The sequence below is a fragment of the Manacus candei genome, unplaced genomic scaffold (genome assembly GCF_025592945.1).
Source record: "Manacus candei isolate 608988 ecotype Guabito, Panama unplaced genomic scaffold, ASM2559294v1 h1tg000009l, whole genome shotgun sequence".
NCBI lineage: Eukaryota > Metazoa > Chordata > Aves > Passeriformes > Pipridae > Manacus > Manacus candei.
The window spans coordinates 1,467,180-1,485,676 of record NW_026138057.1 but is presented as its reverse complement, the minus strand read 5'-3'; the positions used below and the strand labels follow the sequence as shown (position 1 = coordinate 1,485,676).

Sequence of the window (18,497 nt, the reverse complement as noted above, 5' to 3'; positions counted from 1 at the left end):
CAGATAACCAGATGTGGACCTAACACGTGGTTGCAAACCAAAGCTTTGTTTTGTTAACAGATTTTTATTTTTTTTTTTTGCAAGTGATTAAATCATACAGATAAACGTCAACTTCATTTGTACTCACCAAGCTACACATGTTGCCAACACATGACCATATATTCTGGAAGGAATGATTAAAATCAAATAAAAATAAACATTTTACACAAAGCTAACAACTCACTATGGCGCCTGATCCAATACCCATTCAATTTAAATGGAGAGCTTCTGAGATTTTTGGATCAGGCCCAAGAAAAACATGGGAACAACCAAATTACACTACTACAGCAAACTTATTAACAACTTATAAATTCTGTAACCAAATTCTATTCTACAGCTTCAGAATAATTAAAGAAAAAGCCTAGACTAAATATATTGACTGAATAGATTATTTCTTCAGAAAGCAGCACAACAGCTAGCACTGGTCACTCAAGACTTCCCACTTCCCAAATCCTCCTCTGCTTCAGTGACGACACACTGCAGCTTTAGTTTCGGGTAAGACAACTAATATTTAACACATAACATATTAGGTGTTGGGAGTTGCAGCAGCCAGACATGTTAGAACCACTGGACCCATATCTCTGCTCCTGAGGGACCAATTCTCCACCTGTGGCAGAAGTGTGCTGAAGAAAGAGTTTTTTTAGAAGAAGGTTATTTTTCCTCTCTGAAAGAACCTCGGACCTAGACTCTAATACTTGTAGCAATGAGCTGAGACACCTCCTTGCCTGGCAGGCTGGAGCTTGCTGAAAAGCAGCCACCAGGTCTTGTGGAGGTGGCACTAGACAGACATGAAGTGAACGTGAGATCCATAAGGAATAGTTCTGTCAGCTGGCTGATCCACACCAACTGTGATTACACATGTCAGCTGGCTTCAACTTGTGGCACTCTGCAAACACTGTTTCTTTCTGTCTTTTGCATACCTTTCAAACCAGGTAAGAACTCTTTGTGACTTTAAGAACCACAACAGGAAAAAAAAAAAAAGAACAATTTGTTATACTATCCATTACAGCCTGGAATAACAAGAATACTGAAAACAATTCTTTTGTCAAAAAAGGAAAATACTTACTAAATGTAAAAAAAAAAACAAAAACAACAAAACCAAAACCAATTGCCTTAACATAAAATTGTGCTGTAACTGACTTTTCCAAACGTATGTATTGCTACAATATGTAATGCTACTTGGGATATACTTGTATTAATACTCCAGCATTGTTTAACCACACTTGGGGTAAGTAAACTCCATGCTTACAAAAAGATCTCCTTAGGCTCCTGTTGACAGCACCTCATCCCAAAATCCTGAAGTTTACCTTGCCCTTGAGACAGACACAGTTTTCACTACAAATATATTTCTTACTGAAATTAGACAATTTTTTCAGTTGGGGAGAAGGGAAAATAGACTTTAAAAAAAGATTTATTCTCTTTTATAAACATGCATTTCTGAATTATGAGTAGATTTCACATTTTTCTAACAAGAAAAAAAAAATCTTCATGTATCCTTTCAGAGCAGAGAAGTTTAAGGCCCCCTAGTACACAATTTAAGCACAGCTCTGTTCTGAAAGCTGACTTTGTAAAAATGTCAGATTGGATTTATGGTTTCCTGGTTAATTAAATTCAAATCATACCTGTTCATTTAGGGTAGGGTGTGAGGGGGGGGAGGGAGGGAGAGGAATTGGGCTGTTAGCTCTGCAAAAATCAATCTGGAATGTCACTCTCAAAATAGATCGATTCAGACTAGAAGCTACCAACAGCTAAGGAATTTCAATGACAGTATATTTAAGAGTTGCTCTAAGTCACTCAGAACCACACAAATTAGTCCTTCAAATCACTGCTGCATTTTGGAAAGAAAGAGAGGCAAGATGGTTGACACCATCTTGTCTTCAAAGATTACATGGGGAAAATCAAGTATAAATACCTCTGCCATATACTTTCTTTCCAGAAAGAGTCTTCAAATAAATTTTGACTGATTTCTGGAGTCTATAAACTCCATTGATACAGTGAGAACCAGAACTGAAACTAGATTGTTCTCTTGGATGACCTCTGAGATTATATTGGTAAAATGTAACTTACAAAAATCCTCATTCCTGAATGTTCAATTCATATACAGCACACAAATAAAGCAAAGTACTTTTCTGCACCAGTGTTTCAGTTTATTAACACCTGCGCATCTAAGTATTTAGGAACCAAAATCCTGCAATTTGTTTCTCTTTACATACAGATCAGAAAAATGTACCTGAAAAAGCAGAACCATTGTACTAAAGGGACCAGTTAGACATTGCAGCTCTTCACTGGAGATAATTTCACAGCTCATACATGCTTTGTGGAGGGGGTTAGACTAGATGACCCTTGGAGGTCCCTTCCAACCTGAGTTAATTCTGTTATATTTCAAGGATGCACCCAGCAATATTAATCAGAGAACCTTAAGTAGGGTCTGCCCTGCTAGAAGGGCACACACACACTGAGCTGGGTTGTGTCAGGAGGGAAACAACAGAGGCAACACCCTTTTCTTTCACCTCAGGAAAGGTCCACCTCCTTCAGCACTTCCCAGACCCTGCATATGAAGTGCCCTATGGGACTTGGGGCTAATTAATCACCAGCATTATGATATGCCTGACAGCCAGCCAGATACAATACACGCCGCTGTCACTGGTGGGGCTGAAGTCATTCTAAGGTTTGAAAGTTACATTTCTTAAGAGAAGACAGAGGGAAGGCTTCTGGGCTGCTACATGAAAAAGGTTTGGGTTTCCCCACCAGCCTTTGAAACAAGCACTGCAGTCTGTTTACGCTTCAGGCTGGTTTCTGAGGAGACACAGAGCAGAGATTTCAGGGAGCTGAGATGTTACTTCATCTCTAAAATACAGGGTTGTCTTTAAATATATTTCATACTGACCTAACTCACCAATCAAGCCTAGTGAAGGCCTCAAGAGACTTGAGACTCCCTGAAGGAAGAAAAGTGAGAGAACAAAGATTTTGGAGGATTCAAGGGTGCCTGAGTTTCTAAGTAACTGTCGTAGTGTGAAGAGAGAAGATACAGAGACAAGAAGGGGTTTAGGTAGTTTAAATAGGACACAGGTTCTTAGAATGGGAAACTGGAAAGATGATGAAAGGCAGACAGGTGACAAAAATTTCTAGCAGATGAAAATGATTCAGGTATCTCTGTAGTGGGGCTCGGTCTGCTTGAAACAGTAGCCCTGAATTAACAACAATGTATGGGTTTATTTACGAAGCAGACATGCAAAGTGAGGACTGGAAAATGAGAAAGTCTACACTGAAGAGCCTGAAGAATGACAGACAAATCACACACAATCCAACCTTACTTCTGTGTAAGTTTTCTTTAATTTAATTTCTGAAAAGATGAATTTTCCCCTTCCCCACTACTTCTCTGAAAACCTGCTCTACACTTCAATAAAATACTTCCCTGCTAGAATCAGAGCCACAAAATTTCTACCTTGGATTTTTAAAATTAAATTATGCTCTCAAGGAGCAGAGCATAACCAGTTACTTGCATCTCCTGTCACAAACCCTACAAGTAACACAGCAGGTCAGTTATCAAACTGCAAGCATCAGAAACTATCAAACTCTGAATTATTCTTCACACAAACACTAATCACTACTGCACTTGTAAATTTAATTTAAGCCTCCACAATACTTCAGCACTGAAGTGCCCAAGTTTCATTAAAATGTTTATCTACTTCATTAGTTGTAGTAGCCCAGACATTAACTATTACAGCTTCATCACATAGTAGCTGGGATCTGTGAAGAAGACAAAATGAGTTAGTTATGTGAAGGTATTATGAGAGCAATTGAGTCCTGAGCTCTTCTAAGACCCCTTTGAAGATTCTACCCATGGTCAAGGCCAGGCTCTTGACTCGTTGCTCAGATACCTTCAACTCCCTTCCCTAAAATATCCAAACATACTTATTTTCTAGTGAACTGAAGAAAAGTTTATTGACAATTTATCCCTGAGGAATTTGGTCAGAGAAATGGGCTAACTTGCCTCAAAGGCAGACAGCAGCTTTCAAGGATACCTCACCACAGCTGAGGCAAGCCTCTGGCTCCAGTGACTATTTCATCCTTTCCTTTTTGGCAGATATAAAGTATGAACAAAAGTAGCCAAAAAAATATTGGGTTTCCTAATCTCACTACTTTCTAACAGCAACATCAAATCATCATATATACAGCTGTTCAAAACTAGCCAACACAAACATGTCAAATATTTTACAGAATGTTGCACTTCTCTATAAACTGTTGAGGCTGACGTGATATGCAGAAGCATTTTCAAAACTTACCTCTAGATGCTTTAAAGCAACTGCTTCCACTTGCTATTCGGAATGGGGACAAGGAACCGTCTTTAACTACTTTTCATTCTGTTTTGTTACAGGTCATATTTATGCAGCACAGCTTTTTTTTTTTTCCACCTCTCTCAATAAGAGGATGACATCTCAAATTCCTAAGACTTATTGTCTAGATGAAGAATTCAGTGTGGGATAGTTCACAGTACACCCAGTGACCTGTATCAGATTCAACACACTGAAAGGTCCTATTTCTCTCTGCTTGCTCCTACCAAACAGTGAAGTTCTTATTTTGCTTTACAGTAGTGCATTTAGCTGCCTCTGTATTGTAGTTCACTGCTTGTATTTTGCCAGCAGTGTAACTTACACTAGCTGTTGATTGTTATCACTGATCATCAGGTGAAAGCAATGAGAATCAAACAAGTGATCTTTTGTAATTCCACTGGCTTTTGTTGGGGTTAACTGGTAGAACAAAAGGAATCAAGCATCTCTGTATTCAGAACACACAGGAGGAAAAGACTGTTTAATCTAGAAAGTAGAACTGGATGCACAGTGAAGCCCTCACAGTTGCAGATCCCTGGATTCAATTCCCTTTCCTATTCCAACCACCTTCCTTACCTGTAAAATTGCGATAATAATTTTCTTCAACTGAGTATATATAATAAGAGGAGGGGGAAATTCTATATAGGAAAAATGCATATATAAAAGAGTGCAGGTATGCATATGAATACAGACATACACAGAAAATACACCTGCTCCACCCTGCTAGCTAATCATATAAACCAGCAAGATTTTACTCCAAATTGCTCATCCAGCCCCAGTACAAGATGCATAACCTACACTGGGAAGCTGCTGGCTATGCAGTGCCCTCTGTATCACACGAGTTTCATTGTTGCTTCAGCCTGGTTCCTAATTACAACGTGGGCATTAATTCTCAAACAAAAGGAGGCTTGAACCATTTCTTTTAACTTGCTCCTACATACAATCCTTCCAGGTCAGGAATGAAGAAGTCTTGCTGAATCACTTGCTCTTTATGACTTGGCTTAAGAACTAGCATAGAAATTAAGTATCCAGTGCAACAAGCATTTTTCTTTGTATTCACTTAGAAAATAATCAAAATATATCTAAAAGAGTCTGTGGAGGGGAAAAAATACACCATAAAGCAAATGCAGAACTCTGTATAGTGATCAATCAAATCATCTCTGATGCAAAGGTCCTACACAGTGTCCCCTTTGCACCATAACAGCTTGACTTGGACACTGTGTGTAGACATCTGGACTGGCCCACCCAGGCACTGCTGCCTTAGCAGGCAAGCTCATTGACTGGCTCTGTGCATTTGGCAGCCAAACCAGAGTTATCCAGGACTGAAGATTAGCACATATGCCAGTTCAGTGGCCTAGCTGCTCTACAGAGCTGGAAAACTGCAACAGAAGGTGGCAAAACTCTGCCTTGGACCCAGGGTTCAAGCATTCTTCTTCAGAAAATCTTCACAGTATTAAATAGGGAGGCTTGAAGCTTGTGCAGTGAGATGTGCTGTGACTCAGGAGGCATATTAGCCATTGCTTGTAGAAGAAACTAAACATTATTATGCACACAACTGTGTAACAGCTCTCCAATCAGTGGCAGAGGGAGCAGACAGCAACTTAGACAACAGCAGCTCTTAGACAAGTTTTGCTCTGGAGGAACTGGAACTTGAGTGCTAGACTGCACATTGGCTTTGACAGAGGGGTATCAGCTATAACTGCAGACAATCTCCTGCTGTCTTAGAGAGAAGGTAATGCTATTGGAAAGCAGCCATCCTGGAAAGAAAGGAGACAGAGGATCAAAAGCCAGAACAGAGCTCATGAGTATCTGGCAAGGGCCTCTGCTGGATCTCCCTGCCTGTTCTAATCACCTCAAGCAGATGGAAAAGAACAGAACTTTTGAAACGTTACTGGAGTTTCAGTGGACTGTGTGAAGCATTCACTTACTGTAATGGCAGGTTGGGTGCAAAAGAAGCTGAAGTAAAAGATTCAGTGTTCACAAACAGATTAAGTTGCAGAACAAAACGCATATTTGTGCAAGCAGAAGTGAGGCTGCCCACAATTTGGTGCCCATACTTGCAACATCTTGCCCCCACTGTCACATCATCAAGTGACAGTTTTACAGACATAGCACAAATACATTCACATTTTAAAACTGATTTCAATGTTCCCATCCCAGTGTTGGCATATTTTTCAGATTTGGAGAGTATAACATTAGTCCACAGACTAAAAACTGCTCATTTTTCCATCCCCTCACTCATACATACAAATGTGTATACACACACATATATGCAGAAAGAGGAGGAAAAAGATGTAGGAATGCCTTCCTTTGAGAGCCACAGAAGTAAGTAACAACTTCTGTAATTGGTATTTTTAATGTCAGGAAACTGTTCCCTATGGTGAGATCTGCCAGACAGTGGAATGATTTCCCCAAGTGAAACTGTGAAAGCTCCCTTACTTGAAATCCTTAAAATGGACTAAAAGAAGCAGTTAGGAAAAAACCCAGACTTGCCACTCACTGATATATGTTACCAAGTCAATCTTTACCACCTGCAATTTCCAGTTTACTACAGAAATCACTTTCATTTTGCCCTTTTACATACATAAAAACAAACACAATCACTTTTAAAGTGATTCTGCTACTACCTGCATAGATTCCCTTCAAGAGCTATTGCAGAGCTTTCCTGTCTGTAGGAAACAACAGGTCATTCTTGCCTGCATCCTCCTAAATACACATACCTGTAATCTTAGTTTGCTCACTGCCATAAACGAGCAGATAAAACATAAGCTGACAAATGCAGCGAGCATATCTTTGTAAGGAAATTCAATTATTCTAGTTATTTTATTATCCTTATAAACTATACCACAACCAATTTAGCCCAAGGTTTCTGGAGCTCTCCCAGATTAACTTGGAGCATACTGTACATTTAGGAGCAGGGGGAGGGGCACTGAAGGGGAACCACCATCTGAAACTCATTAATCAATTAGAATTTTTCATGGCTTACATCAAAATGTGATCTACACTGATAAAGTAAGCTTTAATCACAAGAAGCCTTTGTCCTTTACGTTATGAATATACGTTACAAACGTGTGCAGAGCTTCGAAGGGAGGATGGAGAACCTGGCACAACAGCTTACCAATAGTTTAGACCTGTAAGGCTCTTGGTCTGAAGCCAGACCAAAACAAAGTTAACTGCATTTAAAAATCTGATCTAATCATTGGAAGCCTAGACACTTTCAGGACTATGCCTAGCAGAAACAATTTTATTGCCCTGATAATGTCTCCTCTACCCAAAGGAAAGTAGAAAGTCCTTCTCATGTAGACTGAAAAAAACCTTCAGGAATGTTCAATATATACTTGCTCATAAAATTATAACTTCTGGAAACTGAGCCTGATTCCTAACACAGTCCAAAAACTTTGAGGTTGATTTCTCTTTACCTGGCTCTTATTGTATGTTTTTCTGCTTGTCCAAGCAAACTAGCCACTAAAAATTAGTACAAAAGAAGTTTCTACCTCCACCAATTAGAAAACAAAATACATATTTAAACTGGCATATTGTATCTTACAAGGAGTAGAAGCATGTCTCTTGCTGTAATACTGTCTGCATAGTGTGCTCACAAGCTGACTCCCAGTCATCAGCTTTGCTTTTAATTATGATGTTCCATTTCTAAATCCTGTCCTGAAATTAGTGTTAAGTTTAACTGAGAGGTGTAAAGTGGAGTTGAAGAGGTACTTTGGATAGTAAGTGTGCCAATTTAAATAAGACTGGGGATAAAACAAATAAAGTGACCAAATAAGTAAGTGGGCTAAAGTCAGTGAGAGCTAGAACTTGAGGACAGTACTGACTCTTCAGCACCTCACCACCTCCACCTAGGTTTGGCTGTGGTTACAACTATGGTACCATGGTATAATGCTGATCCAATCGCCTATGGCACCACCCGATGAGAATTTAGAAACGTCCTATTTAGAAATTTCCTATTAAATCACAATCCATGTCACAAAACCATTACACTTGGCACAACATCTGCTGCACAATGAAAAAAAAAATATACATAATTTAAGGTACATGGAAAACCAATAATACTTTGTTAATTTTTAATTTCAGAGCAACGCCAAAAGTATGCAGTAACTGCACCGGGGAGCCTGCAAAGCACCCATCCTGGCGTCCCAAGAGCCCTTCTCCCCTAGGAGCACGCAGAGACGTAGCAGGCTCGGATGACACACACCACTGCAGCAGGATGCTGATAGCGACCCTGGATAAGGAAGACAGCAACCTTCATACGTAGGGCACTAGTAAAGAAGCAGAGCCTCCTCCTTAGAGAGGAAACTCTGCCCTCGGAGCATTTGAATCTAGAGCCTCAAGAGGAAAGCAAGAGCCTGGAGGGGCGGCTTCTGGCAGGAGAGGGGTCCCGTCCCCCTGCCCCCGGGGGCGGCGGAGGGGCGAGCCGGGAGCGCTGCAGCGGAGCGGGGCTCGCCCGCCTCCCGCCCGCCGCTGCCGCAGCCCCCGGGCGGGCGCTCCCATTTCCCACGGGCTCCACACACGTAGAAACCCGCCCTCCTCCTCCTCCTCCTCTCGCACCGCCGGCACCCCAAGGGCTGCGTGGAGCAGCCTCGCAGGCAAGCCAGAGTTTGGGGCCGGGGGACAGCGCACAGCAGGAGCCGGAGCCAACCCCCCTCTCCGTTCCGTCTTGCCCGCCCTGCTCTCACCCGCCGCGGAGCCCGATGCGGTCTGTCCTCCTCGCAGCCCCTCCGCAGTCAGGCTGAGCTAATGGCTTTGCCATGAGCGCTGGAAGCGCTGCTCCCAGGTCTGCCCCTCGGGGGCAGGACACGGAGCCCCTCCGCGGGATGCCCGGGGCAGGCGGCCAGCAACCCCCCGGCTGGGCACGGCGAGCGCCGGGGGAACCGCTCCGGGACCTCCGGCCCGCACCCGCGCACGCTCTCATTCCGCCCCCGCGGTGCTTTCGAACTCCCACAGTCAGAGAGCGGGAGGAAAACAACAACAGCAAAAAAAACCCCACACCAAAAACCCACAAACCCCCCAGCCAGGCAGGCACGGGCAGCCGCGCAGCGCGGTGCCCGCCGAGCCGAGCCCTGCCTCGGGACACGGGGGAAAGCAAACCCAAGCACCTACTCCGCAGCGAAGAGCCGCCGGGCAAAGCTCACCTTCCCGCTTCGCTCCGGCCCCTTTCTCTTTAAACTCGAAGGCAGCCGGCGAGATGCACGAAACGCCCTCAATTTAAAGGAGCCGGCGCGGGGGGCTCCGCCGTGGGGCCGGCAGCGAGCCCCGCTGGGCCGGGCAGGCAGGGCTCCCACCTTGGCCGGGACAGGCAGGCAGGGCTCCCACCTTGGCGGGGACAGGCAGGGAGGGCCCCCTGCCCCCGGCAGCCGCCGCCGTCCCCCCGAGCGGAGCTGAGCAGAGCGGTGGCAGCGGCGCTGCCGCTCTTCATACTTCTGTCCGCTCCGCTCGCTGCTCGCTTTGGGAAACCCTCCTTTTTTTTTTTTTTTTTTTTTTTTTTTTTTCCCCCTCTCTGACACCGATTTCCTATCCTTCAGCAGTCCGCACTGACTGAACGGAAGTTAAATACTTACTTTTTTTTTTTTTTTTTTTCAGAGGGACGGCAAACGCGGTTCACACTGATTTACCCTTGAAATGCTGAGATATTGTATTACAGCCCTTGGCAGCGAGTCGGTTCTTGGTTCCATTTCTCTTTTATTATTATTACTCCCTTTCCAAGACTCTTGATTGTGGAAAAGGAAAAGAAAAGGAGAAAGGAAAATTTCACGTCCAAGATAAAACTCGATTTTTTCTTTAATTTGGCTATTATCTCTGGATTTTTTTAACACTTATAGGCACATCTTTTAATTGCCACTTTTTTCTTTTTTTTTTCCTAGTTAAAAAAATATCACGGGGAACTCTTCTTTATTGCATGTTTCTCCAAAACCATTTCATGCCACCTGGTAGTCTATCTTGAACAAAAAAGTATGCTGTTGATAAATTGATCATTCCTATAGTACAGTTTCAAAAGAGTTATGGGTAGAGGCTTGGCTTGTTCTTGTCTATCAGTGCTTCATTTGCCAAACTAACCTTTAGCACACCTTAATTTCAGTCATTTCGTTCTCATCTTACGTCATTTTTGTGACATTTTAGCATTTCGTTAAATGTCAGAGATAATCTTCTCCAAATGTTGGGGTTTTTTCACTTATTCCCTGCACAGCAAAGCCCGTTTTGTGAATTCAATAGCGGGAAACAGATGTTCAGACTTCTGCTTCTCTAAATGCATGAATGTAGATTGTTTTGTTGAGTTTCCTAATGGTATCGTGCTATCACTTTCCATAACAGTGCCCCAGTCAAACAGCGCACTTATTTTTCTCTTTCACAGTGTATAGTCTCTTAATTAAATTGTTCTAACCAAAACACATTATGTATAATTACACAGAAAGAATTCTTTTAACCTGATTACTGAAACACACATCAAGCTGACCCTTATTTTTTATGTATATTAATTTCTTTGTACGCTGATCTGCTGGGAAAACTTGATTTGTGCAATTAATACTGGGCTATTTCTCAAAAATTGCACTATAAGCAAATTCCTATTCTCTGAGTAGGAGATATTAATTCCTGGCCAATGAAAATGCACACATCCTTTGTTATTTATTGTATTCCCATACTATTATTATGCTTTTCTGATGGACTATTAACTGCTGTGATGAGTGGTACTTAAATGAGAGCATTTCATCAGCATGCTGATATATTTAATTATGGTGAACTCTAGCCACGTACTATGTGAGTATCAGTATAGAATTAAATGACCTCCTAGTTTTGATCTGGTTAGCAAAATTTGGATGCCTCTGGGCATGACTATTTTCATTGGCTCATCCAATTTTTTGGTCAGAAAAAAAAAAAAGGAGAAAAAATCCCTGAAAATATATCCTAAAAATGCACAGGGGTGGGTGCAATGGATGGTGAGGTGAGGAGCAGATTCCTGCATGCAGTTGACTATCTTACAGTTTTTATCTGACCTTGAGAAGGATTTATTTTTTTTTTAAATAAGAAGCCATTTAAATCCAATTTATGTCATCTCAGTATAAAAACCAGCTTGAGACGAGAGGACCAATTTTGTTAAGGTGTCTCCTGAATTTAAAAGCCCTGCTACTTTCTAGGGAAGTTGAAAACCATTCCTCTAAGCAGCAGTTACATCTCCAGTAAAAGCTTCTCAAGGTTTACATGTTCTTTGAAGTTTTAAGATTCCTACTAAGTTTAGGAGGAATTTTATGCAGGGAGTTAAACTGAGGCTTTTCCAGGTGTCACTCAATAAATCCAGTGTGAGCATTTGCATAGGTACCAATGGGAAGGACTGAAAAAGGAGTTGTAAGATCCTGAAGGTGAAGCTGGTTGTGCATATCTTGGTATGGTCAGTTTGTACCAAAGAATAAGCTAACAACAGGTGACATAGTTTGCATTCATAGATACTGTCCATGGACCTTTTTCTAATGAGTATTGAAAGCAGACAAGCAAATGCAACACCCAGTATAATGGCTAAGAAAAACAGAACACTGAAGGTTGGATTAAATCTTACACGAGCAGGAGTGATGGAAACACAGTGCCAGGTGTGCACTGACATGTCCCTCGTAGGAATGCTGGAGAAGTTTCAGTTGCAACATCACAGTTATGGGTGCACCAAGATTCACACTTCCTTCACACTTCAGCATTAGAATTTGGCTTTCAAATTTGACACAGTAACTTTGGAGCCCCAACACAAACACATTTCCTACATAAGGTTATTTCCATACCTTGCCACGAACCCTTTTAGAGGAAATGCACAATATTTCCTTGTGAAATGCTATAATATTCACTGGTCCTCCATATAATCAATCTTAGGTCCCCACACTTTCAACTTCTAGTGTCCACATGTTCTGGTAACATTTTTGACAGCCTACTTCCAAAAAAATAAGAGGATGAATAGGCATACGAATAAACAATTATTTGAAGACAGATATAGGAAAAATTAGGGACAGAGAGGGAGGACTTATAGTGACTGAGGAAGGTAAAGCTTGTTGGTGCATGTAGGAAGGCTGAGCAATATTATTACCACGACAAAATGGTTCTACACATTGTCATTTAGATAATATTTCCTTCCTAATTGTTAAAATTAATTCTTGTATGGAAGATGTATATAGGTGTCTGAGACACAGCAAATTCCCATAATCTTTCTATGGTTTAGGACAAAAATTCAGGATTAAAGATTCTGAAAGATTTACTCTTACTTGGTTGCACATCATAAACCTTGATGCATAGATAATTAGAGACGAAATTCTGGAACATGAGGTCAGCAAGGATGGGCCACAATGGCCCATTTTAATATGTAAAATTCCTCAGCTCTTTTCTATAAACTGACTATAATCACCACCCCTGAGGATCTGTGGATGCTATATCCTTCTGTGACAATATCAGGAATTTCTTATGAAGGTACCTTGCAGGTCACTTACAAATGCGAGAGAAAATTACCTGTATCAAAGGGTTCTCAGTGCCCAGGGAGCTGAAGCAGCAGTCACTGAATGGGAGGAAGAAAAAGGACTGAAAAGACAATGTAGAGGGAAGGATGAAGTTCTCAGAAGGCAGAGAAGAGACACAGGCATCTGGTTTGTCAGATCTGTAGATCACACTTTCCTGATGATTTTCCAAATTTCCCAAATATTCCTTCTTCAGTATGTAATCAGTGTCACAACTGACCTGTATAAAATCAGTCAAATATAATGGATACAATTAAATTAATGACTGGCATCCCAATCCTATAACAACTCGTAAAGCACATACATTAAAGAGGACATACCTTGGTCAACTAAGAGAAAAGAGATGGGAGAAAGCAACTGAGCGAGCTGAGTAGCAGAAATGATGAGTGAAGTGTGTACTGAATAGAGAGTATCATACCTGTTGATTTTCTTGCTTTTTGCCATTACAGGGACTCTGCAATTAAATTATTTAATCAAAAATTAAGCGAGTTTGGAATGCAGAAATACATTTCCTCTGCTCTCTTTGTTCTTTCAGTTCATGCCACAGAAGTTAAAATTCAAAAGATGAAGGGTTCAGATGACTAAAAACTGCTGATACTTGAGTCAAGAATATGAGCAGCCACAATGAGTGCAGAATGTGTTTCATAAATCACCCATCATTGTCCCAATATTACAGTACTTACTTTGCCAGAAATTTCCATGTCTTCCTTGACTTTTAATAAACAGAGAGTAGTCAATAGCCTTGCAGGCCTGAGATCAATAAATATAACCTTGTGGAACTCACTGAAATATATTGCACTAACCAGTGCCAGATACACCTATTTTAAATTTTTTCTAAAAGAGTTGGAATAAAATGTACAAATCCTAGTTAAAATGTTTCCTGTGTATGGCAATTTTAAGACTAGTAGAAGAAATGAAATGGATGGAACTTAAAATTATTTCAGTTATGCATAATTTTCTGTTTAATTGCCATTACAATAAGACAAGCTGTAAGTTAATTCTATCCTCAGTTCAGTTCAGTTCAGTTCAACACACACAATGACTTCATGGTCAACTGAACTTTTACCAAACCTGCAGTGAAACTCTCATTTTGAAGCTCTACTAATAAACTTCAAACAAGTCCTTCGCCATAAAAGTAGCATGTTTTGTCCTTCCATTTTGTAAACTTACTACACAAGAAGTGTACTTTCTACCCATATAATTATACCTAACTAAATATAATTACAATTTCCATGAAACTTTGGGTTTGATCTTGAATATGAAAATCTCAGGGAAACAAATTTTCACCATCGCAAGTCCAAATACAAGTTAACTGTTTCATCCACATCATATTTACCAAAGCATACCTACTTCTAATCTTTTGGAGTGATCTTCACCTGGATGAAATCTGAGCAAATAACACAAGTTTCTATAATCCATAATGAATTGACACACTGTGCACCAGCATACACAGACTGCTGAGAAGTTCCAGGTGTATCATATGTACATCACCGGGACAAACATTGTAGAATAAGTGCTCACAATTCTGATTTATATACAAAAGTGTGTTTTGGCTGAGTGTCATAATAGTTTATTCATGGATCCAGAACATGCAGTTGACACACTGGGGTTGATGCAATGATTACCAGGCCAAAGTCTATGTTCTGTTTGACAATAAAAGTGCCATAATCTCTCTTTAAACAAACCAGTGCCTCAAACATTAACGAAGCAGATTGCTGTTCTTAATTTTTTCTAAAGTACGAGGACCTCAGTGACTCAGTTTTTGTGGTTGGTCTCTACTTGGGATGGAAAAATCATTAAAATAAGATGCCATCTGAGGTCACAGAGAAGCATCAGATTTTGACTGCTGACAGCAACAAGAACAGCAACGAGAAAAAGAGGATGTAAACAGACCAACAGCTACCAGAACCACATTGTCTTCTTGCAAGTGTTCTGGAACTGCTTTAGAATAATTTTATCAGCTTCTTCTTTTATAGGAGCTGAATCAAAATAAACTAATTTTCACAGGAATTAACAGATAAATGCTGTGCTTTGGGAGGCAATTTACAAAGAGTTCAGATGCACACGTTGCAGTTCCTTGAAAGTAATAAAATTTCCAGACCAAAAATACCTGAAGACCAATTTATTATTCAAGAACTCAAAAATTAGTTTAAACAGAGTAGTAACACTTTCCCACCTGTTTCCCCTCGGCTGGTCAAATTCCTGCCTTCCCTCCTCTTCTCTTTGCTTTCAGTGTCTTCCTTCTCTTGACCTAGGTTTCTCTTCAGGTCATTAAGGTTCATTGCTTCAATTTACCTTCCCTTTAACTTATTCCCCTTGTTGTTGGACTTCACATGAAAATAGTTTGTTGAGTTTTATTTACAGTAAACCGGGCCCAATTCTGTCCCTAATGTCACTCACAGTGAAACTCCCTTTGGCATTAATAAAATCAGATGAGGCTTTTTTTTTGTACCCAGTTCATAAGAACAAAATTACCAGCAGTTTTTCCAAATCTGAGAGAAGTGCAGATAACTACAGGTATAGCTTTAAATCTCTTCTTACAGTCCTATGGACTCAATTCAAAGTCTTCCTAACTTTATAATAACCACACCACTGAGACATAATAGTCCACACTGATATTTTCCCACACCACTGAGACATTATCATAATATTGTATTGAATAGGGAAAGATGTCTTTCAGTAAGAGAGGTAGTGATCTGCTACCTCTAAATGAAAATGCCAAGCTCTATCCCAAAGCAAATATGTGGCATACAGAAGTATCCTACATGAGACAACTTTTGTTGAGATACTACGTCTATTGCTACTTTTTTCCAGGATTTTTTTCCCAACTGCTCAGTTCAAGCAGTCAATCTTATACCTTAAGGAATGCTTTGAGTGCAGCATTCCTTCTCATTCCTCTGTTAAAGTGTCATCATCAAAGCACTCCTAATGGAAAGAACACCATTCCCTCTGCACTGTACTACATTGCCAAATGAAAGAGTGTGAATGCCAGCTAATTTAATAAGATATTCCTGTCCTTCATGGGTTGGGAGATTCAGTTCTTTTCTCCAGCTCTGTAAATTTATGTGCTGTATGATTTTGTTAAATCTCTTTTTATTTCAGGTTTCCCATCTAAAAAATAGATGTATTCATAAAAACTTTGTCTCATAAAGTAGTCTGATGCAAGTGGACAACAAAAATTATATAAAGATGAGCTTGATTTATTAATTCAATTTATAGAAGAGTCCTATACATAATTCCCTTCTCTGTCTTTACTTCTTCCTTATCCTTCAAGCCACATATCTGGTAAAATGCTAAAGGAGAAGGGAAGTAAGCTGGTTTGGGAATAATCTTGGCTCTGGTTATCACTTGCTGTCATACCAAAACAAGAAATCTGCGTGTGATCTTGGGAAAGTTACTTAATCTTCCAGATGCTTCAGAGTTCCAATCTATAACATGATTATCAAGTATGTCCCATGAGGGCTGTGAGATAAGAGACACCTATTAAACATTTTGGTGTCACGGACAGAAGATTCAACATAAATTAGAAATATCACTTTTTTAATGTATTATCTTTTTTTTGCAAGCATCCCTCTTGCTGTGAAGAAGTTGACCAACTGCAGAATCATCTCTGTGACATTACACTTCACCTAAGGACATGTTTCTTTCAGGAGAAGATTCCCGGTTGACAGCATTACAATCTGCAACACGATAAGGGAATATCTACTTGCTGACAAAAGACTAGTGTTTATATTTTTCAGCACGGTACTTCAGCAGCTGCAATCCACAGATCATCCTTTTCCAGTTTATCTTTCTCTTCGTTGGGAATGATTCTTTATTCTTGCTGTTAACCATATCAGCAGAGTTGGGAGTTTTTTGATGGTGTGTGTAGGCTTTTAGTTTTCCTCTTGGGAGGAGCCTGACCCAGCTCTGTTTCTGCTATAGCCAATGCCTTGGGCATGTTTTCCTAATGGGGGCTGGCCAAAACTGTTCTGCTTTCCTGCTGCCTGTCATAGGCTGAATTACAGGCAATGGTGAGACTGGTTACCCAGCTTCCCTCATTAATGACATATGTTGCTGAAAATGCGTGGAGAAAATTTGAGTAAGATCAAATTACAGACCAACCTCGAAACCAGATGCCCAAAACCAATAATGAGGAGAGAAAGCTAGAGATAGAAAGCTAGTTTTTTAGCCTTGAGAGCATTATAGCCATGCTTACAAATAAGACCAGGATCAGAATGCCAGTATTAAAAATCATTCTGTGTGATCTTTAAATTTAGTACATTTCTTTTTCTTCATCTGTCACAAGTCCAGTCAAAGAGCTCACAAAATAATGACATCAAGAAATAATTCAAAATAATGACATCAAGAAATAATGACATCAAGAAATAAATGTGAAAAAACACTTGTGCTAAATACTGTAGGTCTTACAAGTGAGAAGAATTAGGGACAAAGTAGACCAAACAACTAGGACTGAATATTCAGATTGGTTATCTGAATGATACAATAGCATAAGATACTTGGATGCCAGTAATTCTACCAAATACTGCACTGTGTATCTGTGGCACTCAGGCTTCATTCAACAAAAAACAAATGGGAAAGACAGTGACCTGAAATACTTCAGTCTTAATACATGCAATTTCTGGGGTCTAAATCCATCCTAAGGACCTCTATTTCCATCCCAGTAGATATGGATGTGAAATTTTGATCTGTAGAAAAAAAAATTTGAGGTAAACAAAAATATGCAGTGACCTACCATGGCATAACTGGTGATACACATCTGCTGTAACATACACTAAGTCTTACTGGACATAGATTAAGTTATAACTTTCTTAGGCTAACTTTAATTTTTATTACTCCAATAAGAAAAAACAGGTTATTAACCTAATAATAAATAGGTAGCCTAAGTAGAGCAGATATTTCCTATCCTATGGATAGCCTGAGTTCAGTGGCTTTTTCTTCATGAAATGCTATAAAAGGCAAATCAGGAGAAATGCTAATAAAGCCAAGAGATTACACTACTGTGAAAGTACAAAAACTTGCACTACTGAGCAAGTACAAAGAATTCCGGGCCCACAACATGTACATTTTTGAAAAAGAGAGTCTGGAATAGCCTTCTTTGAAAAGACATTGAAAAATAAAATAAAATGCAAAAGAGACTCCCAGTTTTCCAAAACTCTCCCCAGGGATTTGGCACATTTCCCCTTGATTTTGCTGTTATGAACTGGGATACTGAATCACTTTGGAGAAAAACTTAATAGGAAATCCATGAGCAAACCTGGCTGATTAAACTTGTGTTTATGTCCATTAATATAATAACTGGAGAGACGCTTGGAACAGAATTGAAGTCACTGTTTGCAATTCATTAATGAAAACAACATGTAAAAATAGAAATTTAAAAATGAAATAACGTCGATACTGTTACTTTTGACCAATATTTTTGTCAGTACTTCCCATCCAGGTAATTCAAGTTACCAGGACAGTGATGCATTAGTTGATAGCAGTGAGTTGGGTCAAAGGCATCTATTCACAGGACAAATGACCTGGAACCAATGACCTGTGTATAACTCGAACCTTGCGTGACTGGTATGAAGCCTAAATACATACACTGCAAAGTTTTCACATAGGAATGATTTCAAAACCTGTAAAAGAAATT

At 40.1% G+C, this 18,497-nt stretch overlaps 1 protein-coding gene across 4 annotated transcripts in view; it reads right to left on the bottom strand.

The window, feature by feature from the left end:
- GAS2 (growth arrest specific 2) overlaps nucleotides 1-9,808 on the bottom strand; it is an 82,475-nt gene extending 72,667 nt beyond the window's left edge. Inside the window, exon 1 of one of the 4 annotated variants that reach the window (XM_051777229.1) lies at nucleotides 9,515-9,808. The gene's annotated coding sequence lies outside the window, so the exon portion shown is untranslated. The other 3 variants (XM_051777232.1, XM_051777231.1, XM_051777230.1) reach the window with 3 other exon arrangements.
- Between the last annotated feature and the right edge of the window lie 8,689 nt (nucleotides 9,809-18,497).